The 14,493-nt window shown below is 43.2% G+C and overlaps 1 long non-coding RNA gene across 1 annotated transcript in view; it reads right to left on the bottom strand.

Moving 5' to 3' along the window:
* LOC134294155 (uncharacterized) overlaps window positions 1–14,493 on the bottom strand; it is a 29,974-nt gene that overhangs the window by 6,657 nt on the left and 8,824 nt on the right. The window contains exon 2 of the long non-coding RNA XR_010001132.1: window positions 1,255–1,340. This is a non-coding gene — a long non-coding RNA (uncharacterized LOC134294155). The remainder of the gene's footprint in view (window positions 1–1,254; window positions 1,341–14,493) is intronic.

Raw genomic sequence — 14,493 nt, forward strand, 5'->3', positions numbered from 1 at the left:
ATTGTGTGAAACTGCTGCAACTTGCCCCAGCTTGTCTCTTTATGCTCATCCATGCCTTCTGGGCACCATGATCCACGGTGATGTTGCATGGGCACATGCCTCTGTTTTGATTTGGGAAATGTTGGAAGGGATGGAATCTCTGATGTCAGCTCATTCTTCTCTTGCATTCAAAAGCTGTGACATGTGCCTTCTTCTGTGGTGGCTTTTGGGGAAGATAGTACAGTAGAGCCTCACTTATCCAACATAAACAGGCTGGCAGAACGTTGGATAAGCGAATATGTTGGATAATAAGGAGAGATTAAGGAGAAGCCTATTAAACCTCAAATTAGGTTATGATTTTACAAATTAACACCAAAAACATCATGTTAGACAACAAATTTGACAGAAAAAGTAGTTCAATATGCAGTATGGCTACGTAGTAATTACTGTATTTACGAATTTAGCACCAAAATATCACAGTGTATTGAAAACATTGACTACAAAAATGCATTGGATAACCCAGAATGTTGGATAAGTGAATGATGGATGAGACTCTACTGTAGTGAGAATTCAGTGCTTTCAGAGCTAAGGCTTTGAAGAGCTCACAATTTAGGCGAGCATCTTTGCCATAGGCTCTCATTGCAGCTGGGCTTTGCGTGATCCCAATCAGCACTGGATGGACCCAATATTGAGGAGCATAAAGACAGCTTAATGGCTCCGGGGAGCAGGGTGAACTCCTGCTGTTAGCCCCAGCTTCTGCCAATCTAGCAGTTCAAACGCATGCAAATGTGAGTAGATCAATAAGTACCGCTCTGGCTGGAAGGTAACAGTGCTCCATGCAGTCATGCCAGTGGTCACATGACCTTGGAGGTGTCTATGGACAACGCCAGCTCTTCGGCTTAGAAATGGAGATAAGCACTAACCCCCAGAGTTGGACACGACTGGATTTAATGTCAGTGGAAAACCTTTCCCTTTCCCTTATGGCTGCCTGGTTGTTTTGCCTGGCAGAGCAATTTGCCTAACAGAAGTCAGGTGTGAGAGCTGACAAGTAGGGACAACTCAAGCAGTTAACTGGAGAGCTCTGAGAATCTTAGATCTCTGTCTTGTGGCTTTCTTCTTCTTGCACTTCAGGCTTGTTCCAACTTGTCTCAATTTTCTCCCAACTCCCTACTATTCCTGCGTTTGAGCTACACTTTGCTTTTCAGTCTCCTAAGAACTCCATAGGATTATGCAGAGAAGCTTTTGAGTAAAACATGGGTGCATAATGGTACTTACTTACGTATGGGAGATGCCACCAGGACCCTTGAAGGACCACCTCTTTGAAGGCTTTCCATGTCACCATCATCAGCTATTCAAATGGGCTGTAATACAAGGAAAAGATAGTAAAAGTGGAGTTGTTTCATCATCCAAGTTCAAAGACAACTTTCCCCACTATTTTCTCCTCTTTTATTTTTGTGCTCTATCCTTGAGGACCACTTTATAAAGACCAAGCGATCGGTCCATAAAAGAAATCCCCATCATCTAGTTTAATCATGGAAGGACTTTGCTATATTTAATTGCAACAGAAGAACTTTGGTTACAATTCAACTGAGACCTAAGAAGCCAGGAGAGGTCTTTATAACGGAGCTGCTACATATATGCGTCTCTCTGCAGGTTGAGATTTGGACACAAACATACCATACATACTCGAGTATAAGCCGACCCGAATATAAGCCGAGGCACCTAATTTTACCACAAAAAACCCTGGGAAAACATTGACTCCAGTATAAGCCGAGAATGGTAAATTTCAGAAATAAAAATAGATACCAATAAAATTACATTAATTGAGGCATCAGTAGTTTCAGTGTTTTTGAATATTTACATCAAGCTCTAATTTAAGACAAGACGGTCCAACTCTAATCAAATCATTATTCTCATCTTCTTCAATGTAAATGTGCTTATGTATCCTTTTAATAATAATAGAGTGAAATGATACATGTAATAATAATAATAAATACAGGAAAATAATACATATAATAATAAATAGAGGAAAATAATAAATGCAATAATAATAATAATAATAATAATAATAATAATAAGATCAGAGTGAAATAATAAATGTATTAATAATAAAAATAGAGTAAAATAAATGTAATAGTAGCAACAATAATACAGAAAAATAATAAATTTAATAATACCTGTAATAATAGAGTACATTTATGTATTTATAATAAATGTAATAATACATGTAATAATAAATAGAGTAAAATAATAAATGTAATAATAATAATAATATGATCAGAGTGAAATAATAAATGTATTAATAATAATAAAAATAGAGTAAAATAAATGTAACAATAATAGAGAAAAATAATAAATGTAATAATACCAATAATAATAGAGAAAAATAATAAATGTACCATATATTCTTGAGTATAAGCTGACCCAAATATAAGCCAACCAGGACCCTCACCCAAATAGGAGCTGAGGGGGGCTTTTTCAGTCTTAAAAAAAGGGCTGAAAAACTAGGCTCATACTCGAGTATATACAGTATGCAAAAAGCTTTGTATGGCCCACCTAAGGACATTTCTAAATTTGCAATGATCCTGACTATAGGAATAAACTAAATATACTAAAATCTATGGTACTTCACTGACAATGCCTCCATTTGCCTAATGAAAAGCCCCGCTGACCAATTTCCTATGTTTCCCAGTCTTTCCTATGCCTTCTATGCATTAACTATTTTGTTTCTCTCCAAACAGCCGTGTTTGGGATGTAGCCGGCTCCTTCATCTGTTCTTCATGGGCATCCGTTCCCTCGCTTCCACGGTCCATCTGTGAAACATCACCATGACAAGAAATGCAAATACAGTGAGACGGGTCTTTTGCAGAACAAACCAGCCTACGGAGTCGATAGCCATGGAGGAGCCAATGCTTGACTGCAATGGAGAAGGCTCAGGAAAGACTAAAATTCCTTTTACACAATGTTATGGAATGATGGGAGTTGTAGTTTTATAAGGTCTTTGTCCTCTGCCAAAGAGCACTGGTACTTCTCCAAATTCTAAGGTTCCTTAGAATTGAGTTACAGCTCTAAAAGTGGTGTCAAAACTAGTGTTGATGCACCCACAGTCCCGGGTATGTAATTTATTTCTGCATTAATAGGTATCATCCACCACCATTCATTTGTGGATACCAAGGTGGTTTGTAGCAAGAACATGTATGTAATTGTTTTTCAAGCTCAGGTGTCTACCTTGGGGATATTCTTGGATGTTCTGTTCCTGGAAAGCCATTGCAGTCATGTCCAAGAGCACCTATGTGCCAGCCATGCCTTTTCTTAGAATTCATGCTATGTAGGTCGGTTGCATTTCAATTAAAATAAATAAAATAAAATAAAAAGACTGGCGTCAAGTGTGCGTTTTAGAGGGAAAAACAGTGGATTTGCCAATCACTGTAAAGACATATATGGAGCCGAGCATCCCATTATCGGAGTGCCACCCTTTGAAGGTCTGTCTCTTATATGGTGTAGTCACATGAAGAGAGACATCTTCTGAAGATCTTAATTCACAAGTGGAAGTAGGAATTGAGATATGTGGATCGCACCCTACTTGCTACCAGAATCCTTCATCCACCATGGCTAATTGCTATATCCGGATGTGGGATTCTGGAAGTGTCGTCTAAAATCGAGCTCTGTCTCGCTTCCCTAAACCGCCCTGTTGATTCTGGTGTGAACACTGTTGGGAAAAATACGTTTATTTAGTGGCACTCCCAGCTGGCGTGAATGCATGGAATGGGGAGAGGATGCTTTTTGCCTGTGCTCTCTGCTTGCACATTGTTTTGGACCTGTGGTTGACTGGCCAGATGCAATGGGACGAGCATTTCAGATTCAACAGACCCATTTTCTCTGATCCAGCTCAGCTTCAGCTAGTTTATTATACTGCCCACCGCACCTCAAGAATACTTTTCATATTTTTCCTTTTAGTTTTCTAATGGAACGACATAATCTCTCTCTCTCTCTCTCTCTCTCTCTCTCTCTCTCTCTCTCTCTCTCTCACACACACACACACACACACACACACACACACACACACACACACACATATAGAGTCATATATAAAAGGTAAAGGTTTCCCCTGACGTTAAATCCAGTCATGTCTGACTCTGGGGATTTGTACTCATCTCCATTTCTAAGCCGAAGTGCCGGCATTGTCCGTAGACACCTCCAAGGTCATGTGGCCATAGGCATGACTGCATGGAGCGCTGTTACCTTCCTGTCGGAGCGGTACCTATTGATCTACCCACATTGGCATGTTTTCGAACTGCTAGGTTGGCAGGAACTGGGGCTAACAGCGGGCACTCACTCTGCTCCTGGGATTAGAACCTGGGACCTTTTGGTCCACAAGTTCAGCAGCTCAGTGCTTTAACACACTTCGCCACTGGGGCTCCTAGAGTCATATATAGAGAGTCATATAGAGTCATGTATAGTCATATAGAGAGAGAGTCATATATATAGAAAGAGAGACAATAATCTAGACTCATATATAGAAACGTCAGGGGAAAACCTTTACCTTTATATATATATATATATATATAGAGAGAGAGAGAGAGAGAGAGAGAGAGTGTCATATACGGTATAGAGACTCATATATACGTTTTTAAGGTTTTTATAATGTGTTTTAACAATGTTATTAATGGATCTGTATGTATTGTTTTGTTTTTATGATTGCATTTTTGGGCATTAAATTTTGCCAATTTTTGTAAGCCGCCCTGAGTCCCCTCGGGTGAGAAGGGCAGGGTATAAATGTTGTAAATAAATAAATATGTAGTCATATATAGAGAGTCATATATAGTTATATATTAGTATATATGACTCTCTCTCTCTCTCTTTCTCTCTCTCTCTGTCTCTCTGTCTCTCTGTCTCTCTCTCTCTCTCTCTCTCTATATATATATATATATATATATAGAGAGAGAGAGAGAGAGAGAGAGTCTAAATATGTACACTTTTCTGTCTGCTTGTACCACGAAGACTGTTGCTAGGTGAAGTGGCCCTCTGTGATGTCACTGCATTGACTGCTGCTAGATCAAGGATTGGCTGCTGCTAGGCAAAGTGGCCGTCTGTGATGTCACTGCATTGGTTGTTGCTCTGTGAAGGACTGGCTGTTGAGGTGAAGTGGCCCTCTGTGATGTCACTGGGAAAGAAAGGTGTCATTTGTATGAGTGGAAGGGACAAAAGAAAGGAAGGAAGGAAAGAAAGAAGGAAGGAAGGAAGGAAGGAAGGAAGGAAGGAAGGAAGGAAGGAAGGAAGAGCCGGAGAAGGGAGAAAGTAGACAGGTAGTGGTTCCATCCAGCATGGAAAAGAATGCATATTAAAAACATTAAAGCGGAACACCATCCATCCACTATCCAATGATTAATAAATCTAGGTGTGACCATGCATATGGTTGCCTATCAATATTCAAAAGGGAAACAAATTAATACCAGGTGGAATGAAATTACCAAAGTGAATAAGGCTATCCAATAACTTGACTCCAAGTGAACAAAATGATCAATGCAAATATTATTTCGTTGAAGGACGTTCTATGGAGGAGAGATGGAGCAGAATTTGTGTCCGAAGTCCAATATTCACTTCCAATTAAAATAGGTGGATGGTATCAATGGGATTTCACATGATCTGCTTTGAACTGGATTATATGAGTCTACACAGCCATAAAATATCCAAATTATTTGCTTTGAACTGGATTATATTAGTCTTCAATCCATTGGATATATTAGTCTACACTGCCATATAATCCAGTTTAAAGCAAATAATCTAAATTTTATATGGCAGTGCAGAAAGAGATTCCTAGATAACAATGACAACTCCGTCCATAGTGTTTCGACATTAGAATAAATCGACATCCATAGTGTTTCGTCCATAGTGTTTCGACATTAGAATAAATAAATCAGTGTACAGGTTTGGCCCCAAAATCTCATTGCTTTAGATAATTCATGACCCGACAGCCATTAGAAACACAAAGTAATTGGAACCAACATTAAATGGTGCCAATGAATTTATTGCTTTTGGCCATAGGGGAATGTTTCGTCTGGTCAATGTAATGTCCCAGGCCAAAGGGTAAACATCTTGTACCAAAAGAGAAGGGACATATTCTGCTTGGGTTTCCCCATTCTGTGGGAACTGGATTTTATTCTATTGGATTGACACAGGGATTTGCTTTTCGGCGCTTGGATTTCCATGCAAAAATGCTCATTCTTACCCAGAACATTACTTAGGCCCCTTCTACACTGCCATATAATCTAGATTATCTGATTAAACTGGATTATATGAGTCTACACTGCCATATAACTCTGATTATCTGATCGAACTGGATTATATGAGTCTACATTGCCATATAACTCAGATTAACTGATTGAACTAGATTATATGAGTCTACACTGCCACATAACCCATATTATCTGATTGAACTGGATTATATGAATCTACATTGTAATATAATCCATATTTTCTGATTGAACTGGATTATATGTCTATACTGCCATATAATCCAGATTATCTTCTTGAACTAGATTATATGTGTCTTCACTGCCATCAGTTCAAAGCAGATAATATGGATTTTATTTGGCAGTATAAAGGAGCCTTATATTCCACAATACACTGCAATTTGTATCTGGGTATAATAATATGCTGGAATTCACACATGAACCTAATACAGTAGAGTCTCACTAATCCAAGCTAAACGGGCCGGCAGAAGCTTGGATAAGCGAATATCTTGGATTATAAGGACTGATCAAGGAAAAGCCTATTAAACATCAAATTAGGTTATGATTTTACAAATTAAGCACCAAAACTTCATGTTATACAACAAAATTGACAGAAAAAGTAGTTCAATACGCAGTAATGTTATGTTGTAATTACTGTATTTATGAATTTAGCACCAAAATATCACGATATATTGGAAACATTGACTACAAAAATGGCTTGGATTATCCAGAGGCTTGGATAAGCGAGGCTTGGATTAGTGAGACTCTACTGTATGTGCATGAAGGATAACGAGACTTCTCAAAACGCATGTGCTCGAAATCTTTTCAATTTTAACCTGCTCCCTTTTATTGCAGGAAGAAATCAAATATATATCCTTAAAAGGCTTTACGGTATTCTGATGTTTTTTTCCCTTAAACTGAAAATAACTTGTTTGACTATGATTCATTCCCACATAGGCATGGTGATGTGTTCCGTCCCCCAGGACGATGGTTTGCCTTACCTATTGGTCGTTTGTTTGTTTTCCCTCCTTTACATTTTGTTTGAGCCTCTGGCTGCAAAGGCCTAGGAAAGGTGGCTTGGAATCTGCAAGAGCTGGCTGCAGTTTTCTTTGCAGTGATTGGTCAAAGAGTGCAACATCTTAGGACCGCCCTTTTTACCAGGGTCTAGTCTCCATTTTGGAGCTTCATTCTGGCTATAGTCTTCCAACGTGCTGGAGCTGTGCAAGGCTAACTGGGACAAATCATCCTCAAAACCAGGCCAATCTAAGCCTATCCAAATTAGATAAGTATTGAATTATATTGATCTGGAATAGGAAATCTAGTTAGAGGAGCAAAGTTATTCCATCGCTTCTAGAACTAATCTTTGCTGTAAAGATAGGGAAGGAAAGAGTTTCTCCTTCTAATATAGGCAGCGTGATTAGGGTATAGTGGTTTTATAATCACTTTTGCCTTCTGGAACCAGGGATAATTCTGTAACTAAAACCTATAGAAATTTGTTTCATTTTCTGCAACTTTAAGATCTGTGCCAGGTTTACAACCTTGTATGAATAAACATCCTTTTTTGAAGTTATCCAGACTCAGTCGTTCAATATCTATAGGACAGCTTATAGGGATTTGCAGTTCGCCCGGATAAAGGACAGCACGTTTCAGTTTTATAGTTTTTTACTGTCCGGCGGACGGCACAGTTTTGAGGTAGATCAGCGGTTTTTCCGCTTGAGCTAGCTTGCACGGCTTATAGTTTTTTATAGTTTAGGAAGTTTAGTATAGGCCGCGGCTTTTCCGCCTGAGCTCAGTCTGCATACCTAAAGACTCTACCAGCGTCTGAGGCAGTGGAGCCCGCTCTCAGACCTGAAGGAGTCAAATAGTGGGGCTCTATTTCCTTGCTATTTGGCTCGCGTGTGCGCACGTGGCCCAGTGGCTTTCTGGGTTTGCACAGGCTGTGCAGTTCCCAGCAACGTCCAGGGCTCCCTCGGCGGTAGACCTCGAGCCGCGGAGCACCAGCGACAGTTCTTTGGCTGGCTCTGAGGCGTGAAGCCCACCAGAACCAGGCTAGAACCTGGACAGGCCTGGCAACGCTGCTGCGAGTTCGGCCGGAGCACTCGGCCGGCTTCGACCTGCCTCATCGTCCTGCGGTGGTGACCTGCCTCATGGTCCGGCGGTGGTGACCTGCCTCATCGTCCTGCGGTGGTGACCTGCCTCATCGCCTGGCGGTGGTGACCTGCCTCATCGTCCTGCGGTGGTGACCTGCCTCATCGTCCTGCGGCGGTGACCTGCCTCATCGTCCTGCGGTGGTGACCTGCCTCATCGTCCTGCGGTGGTGACCTGCCTCATCGTCCTGCGGTGGTGACCTGCCTCATCGTCCTGCGGTGGTGACCTGCTTCATCGTCCTGCGGTGGTGACCTGTTTCATCGTCCTGCGGTGGTGACCTCCCTTCACAGCGGGGAGGAGGCGTCTCTTCTCTCCTCCTTTCCAAAGCCAGCCTCGGTGCTCCTTCGGCGGCAGGCCTCGAGCCGCAGAGCACGAGGTGCTTGAAAATTTGGCGAAGTCGCCATTTTGGCAGTTTACGTCACTCGGGCAAGGGAGGTATCAAGTGGCAAGTTGCTGTCAGTTGGCATTTTGCAACTTGCCCACCAAAATCTGGCGCCAAAGGTCACAATCTTTGTAAAGTATAGTTACTTAGTGATATATATTGCTATGATTAAGTGTTGTGCATTGTATTATATATTGCATTTGCTTTTATTGTAAATTTACTTGCTGGTATGTTGTATTTGCTTTTGTTGTAAATTTACTTGCTATTAAGAATACATAATGTCTATGCAATTTCAAGATGATACAGATGGTATACCTCCTTCTGAGGCTGAAAGTAGGAATGAAAGGCCCCAAAGGATAAAGCACCCTTCAGCCAAGATGCTAGCCCATCTAATAGATGAAAAGGAGCTCCTCCATGTGAGGTTAGGTTCGGCATGGGAGCGAATTGTAACATTGATGGACAGAATTGAGAGCTTGGGTATTACAAGGGTGCCATCCATATTACAGACAGACCTTGAAGAGACCTTCGGTCTCTGGAGGGGTTTGGTGTCTAAGATAGTCCAGGTCCTCGAGCGCATTAACGCCAAGGATTCAGAGTTAGAAATAGTGAGTGTCTTAGCTGACACTAATGAGAAAGAAAATAAGGTGAGGGCAATTCTAGATGCCTTGGAATTTAGTTCTCCACCTGTTAATCTAAGGTCTGAGCCAAAAGGAAATCAGTCTTCCTTATGCAGCCATGAGACCAATCTTTTGAAATCACCTGCTGTGGCACTTAGTCTTAAGTCCAACCGCTCTAGCCAGGTATCTAAACTAAGGGAGCGTGCATCGTCTAAACGCAGCCACTCTAGCAAGTCTTCTGCTGCTGGGAGTGCCATCTCTTCCCTAGCTGCCTTGCACATTAAGGAGGCTGCACGTCTGGAGCTAAAGAGCAAGGTAGCGGGGGCGGAGGCTGATGCTAAGGCAGCTGATCTCACCCTTCCCTTTAAAGAAGAAGAGCAACGACTGCAAATAGAACAGGCCCGTAGACAAAGCGAAATGCAAATAGAACAGGCTCGTATAGAGATGCTTAGAATAAAGATGGATGCCGCAGCCAAAAGGGTAAGGGCTGAGACTTTGGCCAAGGCCCTAATTGAGCCACTCACAGAAGAAAATGTAAGCCAGTTACCAATACAGGACCCTTCTGCCAAAGTGTTTGCGCACCTTGGCAGCATGTACAGCCAGTTTTCGGATGAGGAACAGGGAGACTTCTCTCCTTACCCAGAGCAGGGCCCCAAAGTCACTTTTGAGTTTCCTGCAGAGCAGAGCGTCATAGCGGGGAGCTCACCCTTGCTCGAGCTACCTGTGCCTCCTGCTAAAACCCTAGGTCAGTCAATCAGGGCCTCAAGGCCGAGCGCTAGTTGGCCCCTACAGACAGCTGCACAGGGAACCATCGATTCGTCAGTGGTCGATGTCATCCCTCCAAGAGGCCAAAGGTTGACGCAAGGTGCACGGTGGGAGTCCACTCCACAACAGCAAACTCCTCAATTGTTCCCTTCGACGCCAGAGTCCCAGCTTGTCTCCATCATCAGAAGCCCCAGAAGAGATCTTAAGGACAAGGGTGTCGAAAAGTTTTCGGACAAGCCTGAGGAATTTCTTCTCTGGAAGGCCACCTTCCAGAGAGCAATCAGAGACTTAAAGTTATTGCCTGAGGAAGAACTGACTCTTCTGGCTGCATGGTTGGGCCCAGCCTCATCCTCACAAGTTAAGAAGATCTACGCAGCCCACGTAGCCGATCCCGACAAAGCCCTGGAAAAGGCCTGGGCCAGGTTGCAGCAGAGGTATGGGGCCAGCACAGAGATTGAAGCATCTCTTATGGACAAGCTCCAAAGGTTCCCAGCTTTGAAACTCAAAGACTTCAAACTCTTGTGGGACCTCAGCGATCTCCTTACGGAATTAGAGTCGGCCAAGGAGAATCCAGAACTGCCCGGTTTGAAGTGCCTCGATCAGCACCTGTCCCAGAGGCAGATCTTGACCAAGCTGCCCTTCACTTTGCAAGAACGCTGGGGACAGGAGGTCTTCAACTACAAGGAGGCCCACTCCCAGGCATACCCTCCATTTTCTCATTTGGTCCAGTTCATCACCAGGGCAGCCAGAGAAAGGAATGATCCACAGACGGGCCTCCCCACCTTATACCAAGGGACCCAGCCAGAGAAGGCACCTGAAGTGGACAAGAAACCATCCAGAGAGGCCAAAAGACCGGTTAGTGTTAGGGCTGTTGAAACTCAGCACAGGGCCAACGAATCCAAGTCAGAGGTGAAGGAGGTGCTCTGCCCCATTCACCAAAAGCCTCACAGTTTGGCCAACTGCCGGGAATTTGGCAAGAAGCCTTATAAAGAAAGACAACAGATTGTACAGAAGCTGGGCATATGTTTTAGGTGCTGTGGAGCAACTCTTCACTTTGCATCCAACTGCAAAGAGGATGTCAAATGTGCAAGGTGTAACAGCCTTAAGCATTGCACCGCGATGCACAACTCTGACGCTGTCTCCCACGCCAAAGGGGACACGTTTTCCAAAGAAGGGTCATCTACTGAAGCCACCAACATGCAGGCCGCGTCACGGATGCAGGAGGATGCTCCATCGGTCGCCTGCACTGAACTATGCTCTAACGTGCACCAGTTCAGAGTCTGTCATCCTATCTGCCTAGCGGATGTATATCCATCCAAGAGCCCTTGGCTTAAAAAGAGACTCTATGTGGCCCTAGATTCACAGAGCGATGCCTCCCTAGCTACTCCAGAGTTCTTCCGCATGTTTGACCTTAAAACCAAGATGGTCGACTACACTATGACTACGTGTGCAGGAAAAAAGAAGTTGCAGGGTCGCATAGCATCTGGCTTTGTTGTCTCCTCTTGCGACCAGAAGAGACAGTTCAAGTTGCCAGACCTGATTGAGTGTTCCTCCATCCCTCGGAACAAAAAACAAATTGTAACTAGAGAAGTTGTGGAGGCTCATCCACATTTGCGACGGTTAAAGAATGCTATACCAGCCTTTCGGCCAGATGTGGACATTGCCCTTTTGCTTGGCTCGGACTGCCCGAGCTTGTTCTGTGTGAACGACCAAGTTAAAGGACCTCCAGGTGCACCTATCGCACAACAATTGCCATTAGGCTGGACAGTCATAGGCCCAGTGTGCATAAACAAGATGCACCCACCATCGTCGTTGGACTCCAATCAAGCACAGGTGCTTAAAGGTGGACGTCCTACACTTGTGCGCAGTTGCCTAAGTCATATCTCGGTCTACTGCCAAGCAATAACTCCAGAGTATTCCTCCATCTTCAAAGTCTCTGAGAGAGACGAAGCCACAGCGCTCTCGAAAGATGAGCAAAGGTTTTCGGACATTATGAATGCTCAAGTCTCACGAAGTGCAGAGGTGAAAGCCTGCAAATCAACCACAGAAATCAAGATGGGCCAAAGATCTTGCCTGGAACCACACCGTTTTGAACGTTTTTCGGAGTGGCACAGTCTTCTTAGAGCAGTTGCTAGGCTTATACATCGTTTAGCTTGCAAAGATAGTGAGCCTTTACAGGTCCAGGATATGATAAAGGCTAAGAGCGTCATATTCAAGTCAGTACAGAGATCTGCTTTCAAGCAGGAAATAGCTAGGCTAGAGCAAGGGCTCAACATCCCTAATCAAAGTCTTCTAAATGAGTTAAACCCATTTCTAGACAAGGAGGGTATTTTGAGAGTTGGAGGAAGGTTAGCCAAAGCTAAACTCAAGGCGTGCATAAAAAACCCCATCATCATACCCCCTAATAGTCACACTGCATTGCTGCTCGCTCGGCATCACCATGAAAGGATCCATCATCAGGGTAGAACTCTAACTGAGGCAGCCCTTAGAAATGAAGGTCTGTGGGTAGTTAATGCCAAAAGGTTGGTCAACAGTTGTATTTTCAAATGTGTCAAATGTCGGCGACTCAGACGAAACTGTCAAAGTCAGTTGATGGCAGAACTACCTCAGGATAGGACTTTGACAGACCCACCCTTTTCTCATGTGGGAATCGATGTGTTTGGTCCTTGGGAGGTTGTCACTAGGAAAACCAGGGGTGGTGTTGTAAATAACAAGAGGTGGGCAGTTTTGTTTACTTGTTTAGTAATACGAGCTGTCCATATAGAAGTCATAGAAGGAATGGACACTTCATCATTTTTAAACGCATTGAAAAGGTTCATAGCCCTCAGAGGGCCAATTAAGTCAATTCGGTCGGACTGTGGCACCAATTTTGTAGGTGCGACCAAAGAACTCAATTGTGTGTCTAGGTTTGGGAGAGACCCAAAGGTTCAGAACTTTACGAATACTGAACAAATTATGTGGACTTTCAATGTTCCTCACGCCTCCCATATGGGTGGTGTTTGGGAGAGGATGATTGGTATTAGTCGCAAAATCCTTAATGCCATGTTTTTGAGTCATAGGTCATTGACGCATGATGTTTTGGTGACACTTATGGCGGAAGTTACCGCAATTATCAACAACCGGCCGCTGGTTCCCCTTACCAGTGACCCTGAGAACTTACAACCACTGACTCCTGCACTTATTTTGACACAAAAGGTGCCAGGATGGAAGGACGTCATGTTGCCAGTTCCGGACGGAACTCACCGTGCCCTGTGGAAACAGGTGCAGTCCTTGGCCAACCACTTTTGGAAAAGGTGGAAAGCTGAGTACTTAAGCCAGCTTCAAGCTAGAAGAATCTGGCAAAGCCCACAGGACAACATTGAGGTTAACAACGTTGTGTTGTTAAAGGACAAAGACTTGCCCCGCCATGCATGGCCCATGGGCATTGTATTAAAGACCTTTCCTTGCCCGGATGGTAAGGTCAGGAAAGTTCAATTAAAGACTTGCAACAGAGGCAAAGTGTCCATTTTGGACAGACCAATTAGTGACCTCGTGTTGCTTATTGGAGATGTTTAAAGTTCTAGTGTTTGTATTGTTGTGTATACAAAGGTGTTTGTATGTTTTTGATTGGTAAATTCCCACATCCTGGGAATTTAGCGGGGAGTGTTCCGTCCCCCAGGACGATGGTTTGCCTTACCTATTGGTCGTTTGTTTGTTTTCCCTCCTTTACATTTTGTTTGAGCCTCTGGCTGCAAAGGCCTAGGAAAGGTGGCTTGGAATCTGCAAGAGCTGGCTGCAGTTTTCTTTGCAGTGATTGGTCAAAGAGTGCAACATCTTAGGACCGCCCTTTTTACCAGGGTCTAGTCTCCATTTTGGAGCTTCATTCTGGCTATAGTCTTCCAACGTGCTGGAGCTGTGCAAGGCTAACTGGGACAAATCATCCTCAAAACCAGGCCAATCTAAGCCTATCCAAATTAGATAAGTATTGAATTATATTGATCTGGAATAGGAAATCTAGTTAGAGGAGCAAAGTTATTCCATCGCTTCTAGAACTAATCTTTGCTGTAAAGATAGGGAAGGAAAGAGTTTCTCCTTCTAATATAGGCAGCGTGATTAGGGTATAGTGGTTTTATAATCACTTTTGCCTTCTGGAACCAGGGATAATTCTGTAACTAAAACCTATAGAAATTTGTTTCATTTTCTGCAACTTTAAGATCTGTGCCAGGTTTACAACCTTGTATGAATAAACATCCTTTTTTGAAGTTATCCAGACTCAGTCGTTCAATATCTATAGGACAGCTTATAGGGATTTGCAGTTCGCCCGGATAAAGGACAGCACGTTTCAGTTTTATAGTTTTTTACTGTCCGGCGGACGGCACATGATGTGTGC

Source organism: Anolis carolinensis, unplaced genomic scaffold, assembly GCF_035594765.1.
Source record: "Anolis carolinensis isolate JA03-04 unplaced genomic scaffold, rAnoCar3.1.pri scaffold_13, whole genome shotgun sequence".
Lineage (NCBI taxonomy): Eukaryota > Metazoa > Chordata > Lepidosauria > Squamata > Dactyloidae > Anolis > Anolis carolinensis.